Below are 14748 nucleotides of genomic sequence, written 5' to 3' on the forward strand. Positions count from 1 at the left end.
CAAAAGTGTAATTCAAAAAGTTAAGTGACTTGCCCAAGATCACCACCCCAGTGGATCAAGACAGAGCAAAATGTTGAAATTATGTTCTTGAATTTAGTTTCTTCACCCCTCCAAGTTGGATGTGTTTAACTTTCCTGGTTGTGCCCTTGTGTTACCCCTTCGGCCCTGGTGGGGGATCCAGCTCATTTTCAGTGTCACCTAACATGGCTAACAATGTTACTTTCAACAGAAAGCCAGAAAATGAGTGTCCTAGAACAAATCCCTGTTGGTTTCTCTGGTGATTGACCTGGTTGACCTGGCCTGAATATTGCCTTATGCAAAAGCACTTCAGACCTTAAATAATTTATTTTCTTTGATTCCCCATTCCTTCTCTTTGTCCTCCTGGTCCTCAATTTAAAAAAATTCACATTGATCGTAGCTTCTCTTTCTGTTCATTTACTCTTTCATTCATCCATCAAATGAATTCATAAAGCAACAATTTGTATTAAGCACTTACTATGGGTCAGATGCCATGAAAGTTCTGGAAGGACAAGGGCCCATTCTAGTCTAGGGGGTTAGGAAATCTTTCCCCAAGGCAGGACTGACTAAGCTGGCACTTGAGGGATGAGAAGGCTTTAGCCAGGTGAGGAGGGGCTCGAAGGGTCTCCAGGATAGCAGGTACGGGTACCTGGAGGCAATAGAAAGCAGAGCCCCTCAGGCAAGTGCCAAGGTGTTCAGTTAGTGGGGAGGGAGATTTGGAAAGGTAGACCAGAGTCATGAAGACATTTAAGGAGTGTTGATTTTCTTGCAAGAAAGATGGGTAGCTGGGAGGATTTTAAATACACATACTTCTAGTTCCATCTTTCTCTCTCTCTCTCTCTCTGTTTCATCATTACACCATAACAGCTATGGGAGAAAATCAAATGCTTTTTGATAATTATTTGAGTTCCCAGGCTCTGGTCACTCCCATACCTCTCTAACCATGGGTATGAATTCCCCCCAGGACCTCAGATTACAGTAAACTAGTCTGCCTTGGCGGAGAGAGGAGGGAGCAGTGCTAAGAGCTACTGATCATCCCATGGCTAGATCTAGTTTCAAGAGCGGCCCTGAACAGAAAATGGTTAAGAAAACTCCAGGGACCAAAGCGATGCAGAGAAGGGGATTAAGGAATAAGCACAGCTAGGAAGAAACAATTCAGTCCTAAAATTCTGTGATCCAAGGCCAAATTCCACGAGTGCTTCAGAAGACACCAAGCAGTACTTGTAATTGCATGAGGAATCAAAACCCTATGACCGGCGCTCCTTGTCTCCTGCTGATTTGTTTTGGGTGTGCCCTTTAGATTCCAGTTCTTACTCTCCACTCAGGGAGTGGAATCTTGGAACGTGCTCCTTTTTTTTTTTTTTTTTTTTTTTTTTTTAACTTTTTACCCCTCCTTTTCACCCAGGCACAGCCCAGTTTCAAAGAGCTACCCCTGCTGAAACCATCTTCCTTGTTGTTCTTGCTGCTGCAAAGTCATCCCCTCTGCTGTCCACAGAGAATAACTGTCTTGTCTGAGGTCTCCCTGACAGCAGAGGAGAGGGAATTCAAGTCTCAGGGAGACCCATCAATGGTTCTGCCTCAGGACCTTCCCTTGGGCTTCTGTGTCAGCCTGGACACCTTCTGAGAGATCTGCCTAGCTACTAGCCTTTGCTTATATTACCTTCTTACCAGGGCCCACCTGACCTTATTGAATACCACCCACCTGCCCAGTCCTCCTCACCCTACTTTTCTTGTCCTTTCTTGTTGTTGTTGTTATTGTTGTTGTACATCTATCTTATAATATACTATGTCATTTACTGATTTACTCTGCTTATTGTATATCGTTGTTTTCTCTAACTACAACATAAGCCCGCTGAGGGCACAGGTATGTCCCGAGTGTATAGAGCAGTACCTGGCATGTAGCATGTGCTCATTAAATATTCGCTGAGTAGAGGAACGGGCTCTCAGCAGGGTGATGAAGCATGATCTTCCCTACTCCTACTCTCACATCGTGTGGGCAGTGGCTGCCGGTATCAGGGTGCGTGGTGCTATGCTCAGGTACCCTCTCTGCTCCAGGGTCCTCTGAGTTATTCTCAATATTCGGTACCTTCTCCTTAGATGCAACAATGAAGCAAAGGAGAAGGAATTGATCTCTGATAGGCATTGAGGACCAGGGAGAAAAGTTTTGATGCCAATAGGCAAATTTATAAACAAATGCTTTTAAAATGGCGAGAGGGGGATTTTTGAACCCTGGACAACTGTCCCTTGGTATGAACCCTCATGAAGTCAGGAGGTGGCAGGCCAGTAAACATTGCTCTAATCAACAAGGTCAGTGAAGAATTTACATGCAGGAAGTCATCTATTTTTAATATTGCAATTGCTTTCCTGTTTTCCTTTATTCGGTATGTTACCACAGGAGCCCAGTTCCAAGAGTTTTGTTTGAATGCTTTCCTCTCTTATTTTTCTTTTTTAAATTTGGATGCAGGCTGATATTTCCAGACAGCAAAAGTTCTCCCATTATTTAAAGAAAACCAGGAGGCTGGGTCATCTGTCAGGCTGAACAATGCTGGACTGATGTGAAGGGTGAGGGTCACAAAGGTAGTGTGATTCTAAGTGTTAAGGCTGAAAGTGAGCTCTTCTGGGCAACAGTGTGAAAGGTTGTACAGCAAGCAGAGAAGGGTGGGATGTGGGCTGGGTGGGCCAGCCCAGAGAAGCAGGAGACACTTTGCCGAGCTGGCAGAACTTGAAGTGAGTCCCCAGTTGTCCAGCTCCCACCCCAGTCCCACCTCACCACACCCCCATGGTGCTGAAGGGAGGCACTCCTTACACACCCAAAGCAGTCCAAGCCCCTCTTGGATGTATTTTTCTGGCCAATTATCTGTTATTCAGCTGATATTTTGTACACTTTGTATTTTTCAAGCACCAAAATTGTGAAGTTTCACAACTATTTGATTATAATTCATCAATTGACCTTTGTTTGCGTTATCCGTTGGTTTGCCCTTTGCAGAGCACGATTGGCAAAGCCTGGGTGGGAACAGAAGCAAAAGCACTCAAGAGATTTCCTGAACACAGTTCTTCATTGTAATGCAACTAATGGTGAGCTACGTCTTGGCCCCGCTAACGCAATTCACTGGGTCCCAAAGTCCTAAGGCTTGGCTTCCCCTCTGTGTGGATGAAGGACTTGGAGTTGGATTGATGGCCTGTTGGTCCTTCCCAGCATCTACTCCCTGGTCTTCAGTGGGCCTCTGGGGCCCTGCATTATGCAGCATTTCAGTGCTGCCACAGCGGTTCCCAAGAGAGGCACTTCCCTCTCTGAGAAGTAGCCCTGGACTTCCTGCCCTGACCTTGCAGATGTTTCCATAATTTCTCCTAGAAATCTTGATGGTCCTGTGTCCCCGCAAGACCTAAATTCTTGCCCCCGACCTCTTTCTATGTCTCTTGTTTGGTGTCTCTGAGTCATATTCAGATGTTCAGATTGGATTTCTTCTTGGTGGTGGCTGGCTCTACCGAGTTTACTGGTGACTTCCCCAGACTTTTAAAGGAAGTGGTTTCATAGAATAGAAAGACTTTAAGCATACTCATCTGTCACAAAGACAAGGATTAATGTTGCAACTAAGATAAGAACGACCCAGAATTTTCACATTCAAAATGATTTCAAACATTAACCCTTTGATCCAAATGGAGTTGAGCAGTGAGCAATGCCAACCCCGTATTAGAAAAGCGAAACTGTCGAGGTTGAATCACTCATTGCTGGTCAGGGCAGAAGCCCAGCGTTCCTACCACTTGTACCACCTCCAGAACAGGAGTTACACTTTAGGAAAACAAAGCATTCCACCTAATAAGAATCAAGCAAAGAGCTCCTTGTTCTAGACAGCACTGTTATCTCAAGCATTCATACACTGAAAAAATTGCATTTTTTGTGCGAGAATTGGCTTATTAATATCCCATACCTTGTCCAACAAATAATATAGGAAATACATATAATAAAATATAAGTTTAAAATTGAATAAAAGGGCAGAGAAATGTAAATTAGAAAAAGTACAGAATAAAGATGAGGGAACTAAAAAGATCTTACACAGTTACAATAATTGAGCAGTAAATTCACTTCAAAGTTTTCTGATGGCCAAAGCAAAGAAAGAAATATGGTCATTTACACAGATATTATTATCCACTAGGGAAAAAATACTGTTTTCTCAGGAAGTAAAGCATTTTGCTTTTTAGTTCTGAAGATGTCTCATGGAAGACTTCAGAAAATGAAGGAACGTTTTCATAAAGTTACCTATTTTAAGATATATCCATGAGGAGCGCCTGGGTGGCTCTGTCAGTTAAGTGTCTGCCTTTGGCTCAGGTCATGGTCCCAGGGTCCTGGGATAGAGCCCCACATCAGGCTCCCTGCTTGGGGAGCCTGCTTCTTCCTCTCCCTCTTCCTGCTGCTCCCCCTACTGTGCTCTCTCTCTGTCTCTCTGTCAAATAAAAAAATAAATAAAATAAAATTTAAAAAAGATATATCCATGAAATGAAGCCTTGGGTAGTTTGTAGAATCTCCCTGAATAGCACTTTACCATGATGTCAATCCATTTTAGGGGATCAATCACCCATGCTTGGGCAAAGCTGAGGTTGACACATTTTTATTAAATGTATCTAAATGTATCTAGTGCTCTGGGAACATAAGACTTCAAAAAGAGAGAGATGTGGACTTTGTCCCCTGCATCCATAGCCCAGTGAGGGGGAACACATAAATACACAAATAATTCTCATACAAAGTAGCTTGTTGTCTTAGTTGGTTTGGGTTGCTAAAACAGCATGCCATAGGCTGGGTGGCTTATACAACAGACATTTATTTCTCACCATTCTTCAAGTTGGTAAATCCACGATCAAGACACTGACAGATCCAGTGTCTAGTGAGGACCTTCTTTCTGGTTTGCAGAAGGCTGTCTCCTTGTTGTATCCTTGCATGGCAGAGAGCAGAGAGAGGGAGCAAACTCTCCTGACTATTATAAGGGCACTAATCTCATTCATGAGCACTCCAACCTCAGACCTGATCACCTGCCAAAGACCAACCCTCCCCAGTACCATCACATCAGGAGTTAGGATTTCAACATCTGAATTCTGGGGGACACAAACATTCAATCTATAACACTTGTGTTTAGTGTTGTTTTAAAGTGTAAACAAAGAGCTTTGGGGTAAATTCATTTTCAAAAGAAATTTTTATATCCTTTTTAAAATTATATTCAGTTAGCCACTGTATAGTACATCGTTAGTTTTTGATGGTAGTGTTCAATGATTCAATAGTTACGTGTAACACCCAGTGCTCATCACAACACGTGCACTCCTTAATACCCATCACCCTATTACCCCCTCCCCCGACTCCCCCTCCCTTCTGAAACCCTCAGTTTGTATCCCAGGGTCCATAGTCTCTCATGGTTTGTCTCCCTCTCTGATTTCTTCCCCTTCAGATTTCCTTCCCTTTTCCTATGGTCCTCCGTGCTATTCCTTATGTTCCACATATGAGTGAAACCATATGCTAATTGTCTTTCTCTGTTTGACTTACTTTACTTAGCATAATCTCCTCCAGTTCCATTCATTTCAATGCAAATGGTGGGTATTCATCCTTTCTAATGGCTGAATAATATTCCATTGTATATATGGACCACATCTTCTTATTCATTCATATGTTGAAGGGCATCTCAGCTCCTTCCACAGTTTGGCTATTGTGGACATTGCTGCTATGAACATTGGGGTGCATGTGCCCCTTCTTTTCACTACCTCTGTATCTTTGAGGTAAATACCCAGTAGTGCAATTGCTGGGTCATAGGGTAGCTCTATTTTTAACATCTTGAGGAACCTCCACACTGTTTTCCAGAGTGGCTGTACCAGCTTGCATTCCCACCAACAGTGTAAGAGTGTTCCCCTTTCTCCACATCCTCACCAACATTTGTTGTTTCCTGTTCTGTTAATTTTTGCCATTCTAACTGGTGTAAAGTAGTATCTCATTGTGGTTTTGATTTGTATTTCCCTGATGGTTAATGACCTTGACCATTTTTTCATGTGTCTGCTTGCCATTTGTATGTCTTCTTTGGAGAAGGGCCTGTTCATGTCTTCTGCACATTTTTTGACTGGGTTATTTGTTTGTTACCCTTTTGATATAACTATGTTATGAGGCTGGACTCAGACATTTCTGAAACTACCTCAAAATAAGAATAGCTATAGACTCCAGGGTTTTCTCTGACTGACTTGGTGAGAAATACGCCAATCCCTAAACCAACCTTGCCAGCCAGGGGTGCAATGTTCTTGGACGTCTGGAAGCAGTTTGGGCCACATGCCCATTCTGGTAGCCTGGACTGAGACCAAGGAGGTGCGATTGTCAAGGGAAGGTGTGTGTTCTGTTGCCAAAATAAAGGCCGCTGGGTAGCTCAGAGTCTCAAATGTCCGCTACCTGGTTGTCCCTTCTTCAGACATGTCCCCTGTTTACTAGCCAGGACAATTAAGTTTCTTCTGAGATCCCTATGGCCCAGATTCAGTGGTTTATATATACCTGAATTTGGGGGAGACATAGCGGACATATGTCATTTATTTTTCTGATTATTGGGAGAGAAATAGTTAACTGTAAGGAAGCAACAGTTCTGCCTCCTTTCCTAGTTAAAGCAGATTAATTTATAAAATGTTCCCCATCACCTCACTGCGTTACCAGGGGAGATCATTGGGAACCTTCCAGCTCTTGTGCTATTCCTTAAATCCTGTGCCCGTATTAGCCACCAAACCCTGCTTGGGTCACTCGACCCCAGAAGAGCAAGACTGAAGAACAAAGACACACACTAAGAGCCTCAGCTCTTGATGTGAATTATGGTGTAAGACCAAGGAACACACTTATGTATACCGTGGTAGGGGGGGACCCTCTTATACTGCCCCCAGGGGGACTTGGGGGCTGCATCTTTGACATACATTCTTTTTCTTCTCCCAACCTCGATTGGATGTTCACTCTTATTCTGTTTCATACAGCAGGTGTACGAGGTTGGCAGTTGAACAAAGCTTAACCAAGGAGATACAGCTCTCCACTCAGGCCACACAGTACTGTCAGAATACTTGTATCTGTCAGGGGAATGTATGAACAGTGGCATGGGTAATATGAAATAAAAGATAATAGTCAAACATCATTTCTTCCCTAAGCCAATTTTTTATACTGCATATGTAATATGTCATCATGACAATGCACGCTTGAGATATGGTAGCCACTGCCCATTTATATAGAACAGACTTACTTGTCTAATACTGTTGAGCTAGAAATCATTTTTCCCTCATCTCCAAAAACTCATTGGAAAATTTCCCCTGAGATGTCCCTTTTGAACCTCAAATTCAAAATGTCAGTAAGACTTCTATATGACCCAAACCTCAGAATTATCTGTTATCTTCATTTCCTTTTCTCTATCAAATTATATATCAGTCTATCAACCTGTCTTCCCTTCAGTAAATATCTACTGAGCTCCTTCTATTCAGCTGGCACTGTGCATGGCTCTGGGTGTATGGGGGGTGGGGGAATAGCAGACATGTTCCCTGCCTCCTGGTGGCCGCTGTCTGACAGAGAAGACAGATGTTACTTAAGTCATCATAGACACATATAAGGAGTCCCAACCAGGACAAGCGCTGAAAGGAGAAATAAGCTCAGTTGTTGCTTCATACATGATTACTCCTGAGTTCATTCCTTATTTCCCTTTCCCACAGACATATTTATCCTCTCACACCTAGCTCTCTGCAACAGACCTTCTCTTCTCTCTGTCTCAGCACAATCTGAGGACTCATCCTAGGGCCTTTTTGCCTGGTTGCCTCATTCTTTGAATTGCCTTTCCTATCTGACCCACTCCCATTTTTATCTATCCCAATTCTACCACTCTTTAAGACCCAACAGCAGTGCGACCCATTCTTTGAGTCTGTCCTGTTATCTCTAGCCAGAACTGATCTCCTACTCTCCCCACAAGTGACACTTCTTGTCCACCTCACTTTGGTGGCATATCTTACATACTGTGGTCATTTGCGTGCCTCTTTACTCCTGTCAATTTGTAAGTGCCTGGAAGTCAAGGAGTCAATGTAGTGGTCACGTGTTATTGTTTTGGATGTACCAGTATCTGAAGTCCCTTTCTATATTTTGAGAGTTGAGTCTTTGTTGAAGACCCTTCCCACCTTCTACTATAGAAGTTCCCAGACACTCATGTTCCCAGGTGTCTTTAGAGTTAAGATGTGTCCATGTGACTTATACTCTTGCAAACAGATGCCACAAATGAGGCCTTGAATGGAAAGCTAATGGTGCAAGGCAGCAAGAACAGCAAAGATGCTCTTTGCTAGAGCTGGCAGTGCAGCAGGACGAAGCCCCCAGGGTAGCAGTGCTCATGCTGCTGACGGCATCGCTCAGTGCCCACGATAACAAAGTCAGTATGACAGTTTCCTCACCAGACTGGGTCTGCGATGTGACTTTAGGCTTTGTCCCTTGGCATAGCCACATCACGCTAGGATTCTGCGAGCTATTTAATATTCTTTAATGAATCCCTTTCTGTTTAACACAGTCAGAGTCTGTTTCAGCCTCCAAAGATACTAACACAGAGCCCCAATCACTGAAGAAAATTTGTAAGTATTTGTTACATGGATAAATGAATGGATCTGTTATTGCTAGTAATTCCTACTCCAAATGGATGTTGTAAGGATTGAATGAGATAATGTATGCAGAGCAACTGGTACTTAGTACGTAAGCAGTAAAGAGTAGTTATTATTGGTAGAATATGAATCTGGTTATGGTGATAACAATAAATCAATGAATAACCCCTTTCTTTCATAAGAGGAGAGAGTTTGAGTAGGTTCTCTCTGTGGGATACATGTCCTAGACTTATTATTTTTTTAAATTTATTTATGAGAGAGAGAGAAAGAGAGCAAGCTCAAGTGGGAGGGGCAGAGGGAGACGGAGAGAGAATCTCCAGCAGTCTCCGAGCTGAGTGGGGAGACTGATACAGGGCTCAATCTCATGACCCTGAGATCATGGGTCAGAGCTGAAACCAAGAATTGGATGCTTAACTGACTGCACCACCTAGGCACCCCACACGTCCTAGACTTCTGAACTTGCATCATTTATTCCATATTTAAATACTGGTTGCCTTTCTGTTCCATGAAATGTGCAGGTTGTAGGCATGGACTTGTCTCCTCGCTGGACCAGTGAATGCAGTTCTAGGTGCACAATGCACCGAGAGTGAGTGTACATTAAAGCAGGTGACTCTTTTGTTGTTGTTGTTAGCATTTTAAAAATTTTATCTAAAGTCAATTAATTAACATATAGTGTATTATTAGTTTCAGAGGTAGAGTTTAGTGATTCATCAGTTGCATGTAACACCCAGTGCTAATTACATCTAGTGCCCTCCTTAATGCCCATCACCCAATTACCCTATCCCCCCGCTCACCTCCCCTCCAGCAACCCTCAGTTTGTTTCCTATAGTTAAGAGTCTCTTATGGTTTGTCTCTCTCTCTGGTTTCATCTTATCTATTTTTCCCTCCCTTTCCCTATGTTCATCTGCTTTGTTTCTTAACTCCACATATGAGTGAAATCATGATAATTGTCTTTCTCCGATTGACTTATTTCACTTAGCACAATACCCTCTAGTTCCATCCATGTCATCGCAAATGGTAAGATTTCATTTTTTTTGATGGCTGAGTAATATTCCAGTGTGTGTGTGTGTGTGTGTGTGTGTGTGTGTGTGTGTGTGTATCATCTCTTCTTTATCCATTCATCTGTCGATGGACATCTGGGCTTTTTCCACAGTTTGGCTATTGTGGACATTGCTGCTATAAACATTGGGGTGCATGTGCTCCTTCAGATCACTATGTTTGTATCTTTTGGATAAATACCTAGGAGTGCAATTGCTGGGTCATAGGGTAGCTCTATTTTTAGCTTTTTGAGGAAACTCCATAATGTTTTCCAGAGTGGCTATACCAGCTTGCATTCCCACCGACAGTGTACGAGGGTTCCCCTTTCTCCTCATCCTCACCAACATCTGTTATTTCCTGACTTGTTAATTTTAGCTATTCTGACTGGTGTAAGGTGGTATTTCATTGTGGTTTTGATTTGTATTTCCTTGATGCTGAGTGATGTGGAGCATTTTTTTCATGTGTCTGTTGGCCATTTGTGTGTCTTCTTTGGAGAAACGTCTGTTAATGTCTTCTGCCCATTTCTTGACTGGATTATTTGTTTTTTGGGTGCTGAGTTTGATAAGTCCTTTATATATTTTGGATACTAGCCCTTTACCTGATAAGACATTTGCAAATATCTTCTCCTCTGTAGGTTGTCTTTTAGTTTTGTTGACTGTTTCCTTTGCTATGCAAAAGCTTTTTATCTTGATGAAGTCCCAGTAGTTCATTTTTGCTTTTGTTTCCCTTGCCTTTGACGACGTGTCTAGCAAGAAGTTGCTGCTGCCAAGGTCAAAGAGGTTGCTGCCTGTGTTCTCTAGGATTTTGATGGATTCCTGTCTCACATTTAGGTCTTTCATCCATTTTGAGTCTATATTTGTGTATGGTGTAAGAAAATGGTCCAGTCTCATTCTTCTGCATGTAGCTGTCCAATTTCTCCAACATCATTTGTGAAGATTGTCTTTTTTCATTGGATAGTCTTTCCTGCTTTGTTGAAGATTAGTTGACCATAGAGTTGAAGGTCCGTTTCTGGGTTCTTTTTCTGTTCCATTGACCCGTATGCCTGTTTTTGAGCCAGTACCATACTCTCTTATGATTACAGCTTTGTGATACAGTTTCAAGTCCAGAATTGTGGTGCCTCCTAAAGCAGGTGATTCTTTTGACATTTCACCACCTTGAGAGCCTCAGAAAAAACCTGTGTTTGGTTCAGGAGTTCATGTCAGGAAAACCAAGATTAAAAACAAACTGTTGGCACCAAATCTTGAGCTAAAACTAAAGGTTTTTCAAAGAACCAGAGTGCCCCTTGCAGGACAATGGAGGAACTCGAAAGATGAGAGAATGGTCAGAAAGGTGACCATGTAACTGCAAGGAAGAGAGAGCCAGTTTAAGCAAACAGCAAGTTAAGAACAGCTTCCAGCTGACCTGACAGTGAGGAAGTAGGAGCAGATGGCAACCTGGCTCTGAAACCAGTTGCTGAAAACAAAAAACAGTGTTAAAACCGTGTAACAATGCAACACTGTTGGCCAAAGTTCCTTTATAGCTCTACCAAACAGATGATTATAACACATTCTCATACCTAGGGCAAGCACTTTTGATATTTTGTTCATAGATTTTTTTTTTACATCAAGTTTGGCTTTTAAAACATATTGCATTAAATAATTATTTTATCTCGATTGCTGAATTGCAGGGGGAAAGGGACTTAAATTTTGCTCCCCACTCCCCTCACCTTGGTCCCAGCCTTGCTCATACCAAACTGAAGGGCAAACACTCGCACATATGATCCCATTCACTTCTCATAGCAGCCCAAGATGTAGGGATCACTAGCTTCATCTTACAGTGAAACAGACTGAGCCACAGAAAGATTAAGCATCTTGCCAAACTTTAAATTGAAAACTTGAACCTTTTCAAGTTGAATTTGAACACAAGTTGCATTCTTTCCACCAAAACACAACTGCAGTCCAAGACAATAATACAAAAGATAGCATAAGGAATCCAGTAATAATGGATTGAAATATATGAATAAAATTCATTGTAAGAAGTATTCTAATCGAAATTGAGATTGCAGGATGCTCAAAGCGCTATGCCTGGAGGGTCCAAGCAATTGTTTTCCAAGGAGTACTTGACACACATCTTTCAAAAATTATGCTGAATCACATGCTTTTGTGATATTCTCTGCTCTAAACAACCATCTTTCTCAACACATTCCTTAAGCCATCACCTGGATTTGGCGTGCAAGCCAGTTCAGTGTCTTGAAGCCCTACTTGTGCTCTCCTAGTCCATCATAGCAACCTGCTTTAAGTATTCATTTCTTCCTTAGTTAAAACCAGGAATTGGTTTCCCTTGGATACACACCACCAAAGCCATTTTTAATTAAATTTCTGAGAAACTTGGCAGAATGAAGGAGAAAACATTTGACTAGGCAGGCAGGCTTCATGAGAATGATATCCATAAGTTCTACAGAAAAATTATTTTCATTATTTTATACTTACAGTTGACCCTCAAACAACACGGGTTTGAACTACACGTGCCCACTTATCTGCAGATTCTTTTCAATAAATACAGCATAGTACTGGAAACATATTTTCCCTTTCTTATGGTTTTTTCATAACACTTTCTTTTCTCCAGCTTACTTTATTGTGAGAATACAGGGTATAACACATATAACAAGCTAAATATGTTGATTGGCTGTTATCAGGAAGGCTTCCAGTCAACAGTAGGCTATTAGTAGTTAAGTTTTGGGGGAGTCCAAAGTTGCATGTGGATTTTTGACTGCATGGGGGTGTCAGTGCCCTAAAGCTCTGCATCACTCAAGTGTCAACTGTATAGTTTATTCTTGTTCACATACTTATCTACAGAGAGCTCTCTGGAGCGTATAGGTAATAACCTGCAAAAATGAGAGCCAGCTGGACTTTGGCCAGAGGTGGACATACCTCTAGGGAGCCCATGCATCTCAGAATTCAGCATTAAGGGTATTCAGGAAAAACAAAGCTCTCTTTCCAGGGCTTTCTCTGCAGTTTAAAAGTTGCAGCATTTTATTAGGGAGAATAGTGGATAAATATGCTATGAAAGACACCAGAAAAAGGACTTATCCACTCTTTCATGCATGTGCTTTCAGTCTGGGTTTTAGTGATACTAAGAGAATTCAGAATTACATGTGAATTCTACTTGTGTAGTCCAATTTTTAGTGCAGAGAGAACAGCCATTTAAATTAAGTGAATGAGATAGAAAAAAATTTTTTTTTCAAAAGAAATGTTTGTGAGCTATCTCTTTAGATAGCTCTGGGGAATTCACTATTATTAAATGTTCTTCAAAAACATGGTTAAATGTTCCCAGAGGAAAGGTTTTCATATATTAAATGTCCCCAATGAACTGTTCATTATTTATTTATGAGACAAATAGTGATGGTTCAAGCAGTGTTCCTGGGGTTGGGGATATAGCAGTGATGAAAGCAGACAAAATCCTTGCCTTCTGGAAGCTTACATTCCTAGGGTGAAATAACTATAGAAAGACAGACAATATACTAATATAATTTCAAGTGCTAATAAAAAGCAATTAATCAGGGTCAGGGAATAGAGATTGACGGTGTGGTGGGGGCTGGCTATCGTAGATGGGATATTCAGGCAAGACCTTTCCAAGAAGGTGACATTTGAATAAACACCTGAATGATGTGAGTGAGTGAGCCATGTGAGAATCTTCAGGGAGAGTCTTTTAGAGGGACCATCTAGAATGTGAACTCCATAAAAGTAGAAACTTTGTTTTGTTCACTATGTCCCCAGATACAGGGCTTGATACATACCAGGCATTTCATTCATTCTTGTTGAATTTTTGCTAGTGCAAAAGTCTCAACGTGGGAACCATTAAAAAAGAGCAACACAGTGAGTGTGGTTGGAGCCGAGGGAACAAGGAAGGCTTACATGGTGATGTCATCTTTCCTGACATCACTATTTGCAGAGCCTCCTTTCAGTCTCAGAAGTGCCTGGCTTGGATATATAAATTATATGGTCAAGTTCCTAACAGACTATTATAAGGAGTTTGAAGGCAGTGGAAGACTTTGAGTAGGGGAGCAGTGTTATTTCCTTTGTTAAAAAAGATATTTTCACTACACACCTATTAGAATGGCTGAAATCTAGAACACTGATATCACCAAACACTGGTGAGGATGTGGAGCAGCAGGAACTCTCATTATTGTTGGTGGAATGCAAAATGGTACAGCCACTTTGAAAGACAGTCTGGCAGTTTCTTACGAACTAAATACACCCTTACCATACCATTCAGCAATTGCACTTTTTGGTGTTTCCCTAAAGGAGTTGAACTTTTATATCCACACAAACAACTGCACATGATGTTTATAGCAACCTTATTCACAATTGCCAAAACTTGGAAGCAACCAAAATGTCCAATAGGTGAATGGATAAACTGCGATATATCCAGACAACGGAATATTATTTAACACTAAAAAGAAATGCACTTTCAAGGCACAAAAAGACATGGAAGAGACTTAAATGCATATGGCTAAATGTAAGAAGTCAATCTGAGAAGGCTACATATTGTATTATTCTAACTCTATGGCATTCTGGAAAAGGCAAAATGATAGAGACAGTAAAAAGATCAGTGGTTTTCAGAGGTTGTTGTGGGGTGGGGGAGATAATAGTTATGGATACATGTCATTATACATTTGTTCAAACTCATAGAATGTACAATGCCAAGAGTGAATCTTCAACTATGGACTTTGGGTGATTATGACGTGTCTGTGTAGGTTCATCAGTTGCAACAAATGTATTCTTTTGGTGGGAAACACTGATAATGGGGGAGGCTGTGCATATGTGGAGATAGGAGATATATGGGAACTCTACACCTTCTGCTTAGTTTTCCTGTGAACTTAAAGCTTCTCCAAAAAAAATATTTAAAAAACTATTAGTGAGGCCAATCTATATTATTAATAATAATAGTAATAATAATCATAGTAATTCACATTTTGACAATGATAATACACCATTAAGAAAGTTTTACCTCCAAAAAAGCAAGGATGATTCAATATCAGAAAATCAATTAATGTAACTCACCACATGAATAGACCAGGAAGAGCATGGA

Source organism: Ursus americanus, chromosome 8 (genome assembly GCF_024610735.1).
Source record: "Ursus americanus isolate L20-20 chromosome 8, mUrsAme1.1.p, whole genome shotgun sequence".
NCBI lineage: Eukaryota > Metazoa > Chordata > Mammalia > Carnivora > Ursidae > Ursus > Ursus americanus.